This window comes from Lytechinus variegatus, chromosome 4 (genome assembly GCF_018143015.1).
Source record: "Lytechinus variegatus isolate NC3 chromosome 4, Lvar_3.0, whole genome shotgun sequence".
In the NCBI taxonomy this organism is placed as follows: Eukaryota; Metazoa; Echinodermata; class Echinoidea; order Temnopleuroida; family Toxopneustidae; genus Lytechinus; species Lytechinus variegatus.
The window spans coordinates 28,182,934-28,191,949 of NC_054743.1; the positions used below are offsets into that span (position 1 = coordinate 28,182,934).

Here is a 9,016-nt window from a genome sequence, read left to right on the forward strand (position 1 = left end):
TCCACACCACAGAAGTGTTAAACAACACCAGTTTCGTTTTGGTCTAACACCTGAAAGGTGTTTATACAACACCAATTAGTATTAAAACAGCATCGGTTTGATTCAAAACTGGTGTTTTTTCAAGACCTCTCTGGTGTGGACGTATATAGATTCCGGGCTGGTGTTAAAACTATCAACACCGAAGGTTTTTGCAGTGCACCACCCCTACCTACCCATACCTGAACCAATGGAAAACAAATATATGAATGGTGTGATATTTGAATTAAAAGAGGTAAATAAGTAAAGGGTCGGTAAATACGATATATATTGGGGGAGAGGGGGATAAGTGGCTACGGGATATGAATCAAAGTTATTCTATTATTGTTATTATTTTTTTGTGTGTAACGAACTTGTGTTTATGTGATTTGCAATCACTTAATAATAAATTTTGTGACTGACTTTAATTTGTTGTAATAAAAACATAATTGAAAAAGGAAAAGAGTTAGATGGAGATCGAGCGATTTGGGCGAAGGGGGTGGAGTGAACGACGAGATTATCTTGAGTCTTGGGTCTAAAAAAAGGTAAATCTTTCTTCCATTTTGCTTTGTGATGAGAAAGAAATATGCAACAAATATTTCAAGATTCGTGTTTTTCTAGGTCTGCTATATCATTGCGACTATTCATTTGTAAGGCATATTTTAAAAAAAGTATAATTTTGTTTTAAAAATGGAGAAATTAAAATAGTCTTTCACTAGCATAAAGGCTTTAAATTAGTTTCTTGTCAAGTGGAATTGATCTACTTTAAATACTTAAAGGGGAAGTTCACCCTGAGAAAAAGTTTATTGTAAAAATAGCAGAAAAAATAATAAAAAATATTGCCGAAGGTTTGAGATAAATTCATCAAATAATTAAAAAGTTATTAGAATATCAATTATTTGATTTGTGACGTCATATGCGAGCAGCATTCCTACATAGCGAATGGTAAAAAATCGATGAGATGTCATTTTTTCAGAAAATTGAGAATGGTTTTCACTGTACCTTTTGTATATCAATAGACAAATCATTTCACACCCGATCATGAATAGAAAACAAAATTAAGTTATCAGGAACCATAAAAAAATTGAAATTCATGCATTTTATATTACATAACACATGGGGCAGCTGCTCGTTTATGACGTCACAAATCCAAAACTTTGAACTCTAATAACTTTTTTACTCTTTAACGGATTTTCCTCAAACCTTCACCAATATTTTTTACTATTTTTTCTGCTATTTTTACAACAAAGTTTTCTTCAGGGTGAACTTCCCCTTTAAAAGAATTGTGCTTGTAAAGACAGGCAACATGAATATATGAAAATAAAATACCAATGCCTTCAATAACCATGATAACAACAACAGTTAGTCAAAGTGAAATACCAGAATGAAAATTATAATCAACATTGACCTTGGCATGACTTTCACGCATGACTCGGTTGCCTTTAATATTATACGATTTCATTCATTCATTCGTATATTCGCATACCAGACATGGTTGTGTACATATCCGTACCTTTACTTCAAATAGCGCTGCAAATAGCTGTCAATTTATTCAAGCAATGTTGTTGTAACTTATGCACATCTGTGCCGTAAAAAATAAAGGGTTTGCTAAGATAAATCAATCATCAAAGTTGATGTTATGGTTGGTATCAGTTTATTTTCTTATTAAAGACATCTTAAAATATAATTAGGGCCTAAACGCACTTGGGTTAATAAGTTTTCCACTCTAGACTCAGGAGTATAAAAGTGGGCAAATGATGACGAAACATTATACGTGCTTAAGATTACCTAGTCTTGTTAGATGACAGGCAAGGTCTGTATTTTGTAACTCGGTAGGGGATAAGTTAATCTCTTTAAAAGAAATATATTTTCATAATTTCAGTTGTTAACTCACCGCTATTTATGAAAAACCGTTTCTGAAAAAAGCTGGCAAAGAATTTCCAAGTTTGATTGATATGTTTTTAACTGGCACTTCTTTCAAGAAGTATAAATTTGTTTAGATTTATAGTAACTGACGCTATAATAACACACTATGATATCACTAATTTGTTGTTTTATTACCATCACCACCAAATGTTAGGATTCATCATCAACGTCGTCGTCATCATCGTCACCGTCATCACCGCCACCTTCATCAATTATCATCGTCGTTGTCACCATCATCATCTGTATCATCCTCATCTATGTCACCATCAATGTCAGTATCCTTATCGTCATAATCATCGTCGTCGTCGTCATCATCATCATCATCATAATCATCATCATCATCATCATCGTCGTCGTCATCATAATCATCATAATCATCATCATCATAATCATCATCATAATCATCATCATAATCGTCATCATCGTCGTCATCATAATCATCATCGTCATTGTCATCTTCAGGAGCAGCCACCTTCATGTTCAGCCTATGAATTGTAAAGGTGATTTTTTTTTATGTCATCGAGATTACTTTTCTCGTATTAAAGTCGTAATGATTGTCGGGCTGTACGGTCAGTGGTGGGCTCAAGGCACTGGGGGTACTTCCCCTTCCCTGCCCCCCCCCCCCCCCGAGCAAACCAATTTATCTTATTATAGCTTATCAAACAAAGGAATAAAAACGCACCCGTAATTCGGTGATAGTTATTTATTCCACTATTGGCTCCAATGTCGTTTATATTTTCTTCAGAAAATCCCCCGTAACCTTGACAATGGTAGATCCGCCCCTGATATCACAGTAATTTTCCTACAAGGAGAGGATCAAAAACTTTCTGCGTCATTTAGATTCATTTTCGAAATCAACAAAGGAGACTATGGCGACTTACAACCAGTCCGTAAATACATACAAAGGATTACAGTAGCCCCACTTTCATTAGTAAGCAGCGGTCACACTGACACAACCGAAACCAGACCGATCAAGTCTGTGACGATATTTCCAATGGCTCACCATCGGTCGGTTTTGGGTTCGGAGTCATTGGTGTGACTGCAGCCAAGAAACATTCTCAAATTACAGCTTGGTCGGGGGGGTCTCTCCCGATTTCTGGCGTTCCCTTTGGACATTTCTGTTATGACGTCTATGGTCCGTTGTCAAAAAGTGCATTCATCAATCATTGAAATGGAAATAGTGCTTAAAAGACCAGCAAATTCATGATGCACGGTTATACATGCATAATTTTGTCATATCAATCTAGACGCGTGTCAAAGGAGATAGGCCCTATACACTGGAGTGAATGATAAGTAGAATCTTGACACAGTTCAATACATCATGACAGAGACAAATACCGAACAGACGGGGGTGAGCTTTTGGGTAGTAACATAATCTTAAAAGTTGATTCCATACTGAATTTACACCTATGCAACTAATTTTACTTTGTCATGAGATTGTAAATTGGCCCTTTCATCTCTGCTGCTGACCATTATGCATAAACCAATATATAAATGAATGAATGAATAGATAAATAAATAAATAATTAATACCCCCCATAAAGAATGATCATAATGATAAATAAATAGAATAAAAATTATAAAAGAAGTTCCACGTACGAAAAAGCCAAACTTTCAAAGAATTGTCTTTGCAAGGTCACAAATCCAACATCTCTAATGAAATTCTTTTGAATGTGATTTTATTTGTAGAGTGACTGAGTGTACATTCATGCTCAAGATATCTCGAAGTTCAATGTCCATTCACACCCACTCAAAAACTAAATTGTCAGAGAACATAAAGAGAGCGATATATCACTTATTGGTTGGCCCACATTGTAAGCGTAGGATAGTGACTATAAATTTTCCTTGCTGGCATATTTCCGTTTTTTCTTATGCGTTCTTATAACATTTAAGGCTCTTCTAAGTGACCTTTTCTATCAATATTTCAAATTATTATATAATTTCAGAAAATGGGCAAGAGACTGCTAATTTAATCTAATTCATTGACTTCTCCATATCTTCACTCATTATTTTTATATAATCAAAATTGATCTCAAGAGAATTAATGTATAGATAAACGGATAAAACATCAATCCTGATTTTGTAAGAATCTTATTTCAAGTATTTTCTTTACAACTAGAATTGTTATTATTATTTTTATCATGAACATTATCGTTATGTTTATTATGAGTAGTAGTAGTAGTAGTAGTAGTAGTAGTAGTAGTAGTAGTAGTAGTAGTAGTAGCCATTTATTGGGTTAACACACAATAATTTTTACAGCAGTGGAAGGTGAATATGATGTGCTTCATTGGTCCTAAAAAAACTTTTTAACCAGAAGAAACTTATCACCGGTACTATGAGAACGGTTGCAATAGCATTGAACTCTTCCGTTTATGGCAGCTCCTTTTGACATTTTGTTCACTTGACCGTTTATTAATATAGGATACAAGCGAGTTTTCAAAATTGCTACGGGGACAGATTCTCCAACATGGTAAATCCATTGAAAATACCCGTCACATCACAATGGACAGTTTTGTCTTTGTCGAAAACTTGATGAACCGGTAGAGCAGATCGTCCGTAGAATCATAGCTGACGAAAAATTGAAAATAATTTGTTTCGGAATTCCAGGACGACACTGCTATTTTGACTCACCGATTTTCGACAAAGCTGCTTTGTCATGAAGGACTTTAGACAATAGATTCTCTACGTTCCAGAAAGCATCTGCGCAAGTGTTGCGAACACTCCTTAATTGCCATTTTATGGTAACATTTACGCAACGGACGTCTTCTATAACCATTTTGTAGTAGGTCCATGCTATAACCGCGACTATGCAGATCCGGTAGTGTCATGTGATGGTTTCTCTTTCTATTCACTTTATATCCCAGAAAGTATGATATTTATGAGTGAATAATGGGAACTTGATATCATTGCCGACATAGGATATACCCCGTCGATGATAATGACTCCCAACATAAAATGGGGGCTTAATTTTATACACGATTTAATCAGAGAATTATTATTAAGTGCTGGTTTAACTGTTTAATCACCTTTTATGCCATGTATACTACAGTAGTTCGAGTGACATTATGCTTGTGCCTATATGCCAACTCGGGAGTCACGATCGAAATGTCTCCATGCTGTCCTTTCTAGCATTGCGCTTTTTTAAGTAGAATGATACACTGGGACCAAGTTAGCTTGTGTGAAACGGAAAAACAAATATGCAAATCAATAACAGTATGCGAAAAATTGAACAAATAAAAATAGAGTTTTTAAAATTTATTTTTTTCTATCACTATGGATGTAGACTTGTTCTTATAGACACTACCAAAATGACGTTATGTCACAATTTTGTTTAACTCCCAAATTATTTATCTATATATTTTACTTAAATTGCGAGATTAATCAAGTCTATCGGGAAATCAGGATTTTTTCATGGGAGGAAGCTTCATAAGGATTCCATAAAATATATCATGGACAAAGACTTTATACAATAATGAGAATTGACAAAAATATATCATATACCGCCATTATTATGATGATGATGATGATTAAATATATAATAATAATAATGATAATAATGATATTGTTATTATTATTATTATAATTATTATCATAATAATAATTATTATCATTATTATTATTATTATCATCATTATCATTATTATGTGGAGCGTTGTGGCCCAGTAGATTAGTCTTCGGACTTTGAAACAGAGGGTCGTGGGTTCGAATCCCAGCCATGGCGTTATTTCCTTTAGCAAGAAACTGATCCACAATGTGCTGCACTCAACCCAGGTGATAAATGGGTACCGGTAGGAAGTAATTCCTTAAAAAGCTGTCTGCGCTATAGCTTAGCCGGGTAATATAGGAGCGCCTTGAGCACCTCACAAGGTGGATATGTGCGCAATATAAATACCCTATATTATTATTATTATTATGCAAGGGTTATTATCATTATTATTATCCAAGGGTTCGTCAAATCCAGTGTCCCTAATAATACTATAAATATATGTCGCACTCTATCTATATACATTTTAACCGACCAAGGAGAGTTAGAAAGAGGGTTTATTCAAAAGAGACAACAAATGACTAGATCATCACTAGACTAAAGGGGTCAAAATGTAGGCATCTTCTAGGGTGACTCTTTTTCTTTGCCTGTCATTTCTTTGATTATAAATTTTCAAGCATTTTTTTGGTTAGATTTTCTGATCCTTTATTGACGAAAATTCAGTGATAATTCCTGACCTGAATATTCTAAAGGATCTACGCTCTAAAACACAAAGGGTGAAAAGGAATGAAAGATTGAAAAGGGGCCAAAGAGTTTTCCGATATCATTATATAGTACGACCCATTTGAGGGGTAGCTTAACCCCCCCCCCCCCGCCCCTTCCCCATTACACCTTTAAGTGTGTACCAAGTGAGAAAAAATACGTTATTCCAATGGTTATCTTTGTAATCTTTGAACATAAAAAATGATTCTAATTAGAATTGTCGACAAGTGGTAACAGTAGTCGTAAAAGTCATTTTACAACGTTTTGCCGGCCTTTTATTTACGCACACAAGTTGGCCCTTAATTACAGCTACACGCACAATGTATATCTGTTCAATTAAAGGATTAATTGTATGTTAGGTGTACATGTGACACAACATTTGCTCCTGCACAATTATTTCGACAAGATGTAGGATTAGGGTTAAGGTTGCAATTAGGGTTTTATGTTATAGGTTAAGGGTTAGTGTTAGGTTTAGGGTAGGGTATAAGTATAGTGTTAAACCAGGGTTGAAGTTGGTCATTCCATTAGTGTGTGGAATTCAGAGCGGAGCCGTTGTCGCCGGGGCAAATGCCAATGAACCATAATTATGCATCGATGCAGAAAAAAAAAATGGTCTCTGAAAATAATATTGAAATTGGCGTTGGGGGCGTTCCCCCCTCCCCCACAATGTTATATTACCAACAAGCCCCCTGAAACTACCGCAAAGTTGTCTGATAATGGTGAAAGTAGTACTGGGAAGATTATAGTGTGACGCAATCATATCTATTCAGAGTGACCGGATCTCATTTCTATTGTTTCGATGTCTCCCTATCAGTGATTTATCTCCAGGCATCACTGATCATGTCTGACTCTGACTGATCATTTGACAAGGGATGCAATGTCCTGACTACAATAAACATGATAAACGAGAATTGTTTCCGCAAAATAACAAAGGAATTTGCTCTCCAATTTCGAAATAACGACTTTGGAAAGTCCTTGATTATTGGCATTTAAAAGTTATATCGGCAACGTAAATGTAAAAAAAAATACAAACAAACATACAAACATACAAATGAAATATTCTGGAAATAAGTGTGCAGTCATTTAGTCGCATCTAAATCATACAGGCATCTGAGTTGCAATGCTGCATGCAGCATGAAATGATCTTAAATATTAAATTAATATAGAACAATAATAGTACCCCATCTGTTTAAAAAACAAACGTATGGCAAATTTCACAAAACGTAACAGAATAGAATACAAAGTAAAATGAGAACAGTTAGCTTTAGACAAAGTGCAAATATGCATTCGTTTGTTGATGATTCGAAGAGAAGGCAGTAACTAAAGTTAAGGCTCTGGCAGTCAACATTTTATTTCAAAATCGTTTGTTGTATATTTTGATGTAGTTTTCATCAACAGGTAAAGGTTTCTGCCAGTAAACCGATTTCTATTCCACTTTACCTCACTGCCTCATTATTTTTTGTTTCGTAAAATTAACACAATCACACAAATTGGTCATGTTGGCGAGGCAGATGTCCGTATAAATACCATAAATAGCTTTCGAAATAAACTACATGAAGGTAAATATCAACCAAAATGGGACACAGTTTATTCCACTACTACACAGTAAAAACGCTGTTTAAGATTTATACAACGCTGTTTACGATATGAACCTTACAGTAGTTGTTTAAGAGTTTTAACAATCATGTTTAATTTATTGAAGATTAGATATTGAAAATTAAACTTTGTTGATTAAGATTTAAACACCTGTTTAAACTGTTTAAACAATTACTGTAAGGTTCATATAGTAAACAGCGTTGCATAAGAATTTTAAACAGCGTTTTTACTGTGATCATCACCATGGATATTGAAATCTATTATAAAATAATAATGTAATAATAATAATAGTAATCATCATCATCAAGGTCAACTTACATTTTCGCTGTATCCCGTGTGGCAAATCGAAATAATTCCAAAAACTCTATCGACAAATACGAAGTCAAAACTCAATTCCCATGAATTGTGATGTGTTTATGAATATTTCGTATGTGATATCAAGCGATATACCATGTATATACAAAAGTATAATACTTCTCACAATCTACCGTTCGTCCGGTCGGCTCGAGATCTCGGTTTGACAATGACGAGTTGACAATTGTCCTGAAAGCGAGATTGGATATTTGACTTTTATTTGTTGGAGTTCCAGTTCACTAGCCACGCCTCCTCTGCAGTCCTCTTCCAAAAAGGCTTTATGTACAGTCACTCGTCAAAAAGAGGCATTCGCCATTTCATTGGGGATGGTGGGACATGGACAGGCATATTATGGTCTCGAGATCGTATAACATTCCCCCCCCCCACGAAAATGTCAAATCTAGCTTATGTGTGCACCCGGGCCATTCAATATCAATTGTAAAATGCAAAAAAAATCAAACAAACACCTATAAGATCAGCCCGAGTCACTCCCTTGTGTATTTTTTTAAAGAAAAAAAATTGCACCCCTCCCCTTCGGAAAAATGACACAAATGAAAACAAGAACACCCTGGACATGGCCGCGGAAAATGGGGGGGGGGGCTAGGTGCATGGGCTTCAGCCTCCCCCTCTTTTTCTAAAATCGTCACAAAAACTTAAAAATGATCACCTGATTAGGATTGTTTGCGTGGTCACCCCCCCCCCCATCCCACTTTAAAACCCGTCCGCGGTCCCTGCTGGTAAAGTTATTCACGCCAACTGATTGACCTGTGGGCTCTGTCCCATAGACTTACATGTAACCCGTCAATGGGTCATTAGGTTTCAAAACTGATATCAGGGGCGTCGATCCATTTTTCAGATTGGGGGGCAAAAATCATCAAC

The 9,016-nt window shown here is 35.4% G+C and overlaps 1 protein-coding gene across 2 annotated transcripts in view; it reads right to left on the reverse strand.

Moving 5' to 3' along the window:
• The window catches only part of LOC121413761 (adhesion G-protein coupled receptor G6-like), a 59,164-nt gene extending 50,862 nt beyond the window's left edge, over positions 1-8,302 (reverse strand). For both annotated transcript variants that reach the window (XM_041606700.1, XM_041606699.1), the window contains exon 1: positions 8,102-8,302. The gene's annotated coding sequence lies outside the window, so the exon portion shown is untranslated. The remainder of the gene's footprint in view (positions 1-8,101) is intronic.
• Between the last annotated feature and the right edge of the window lie 714 nt (positions 8,303-9,016).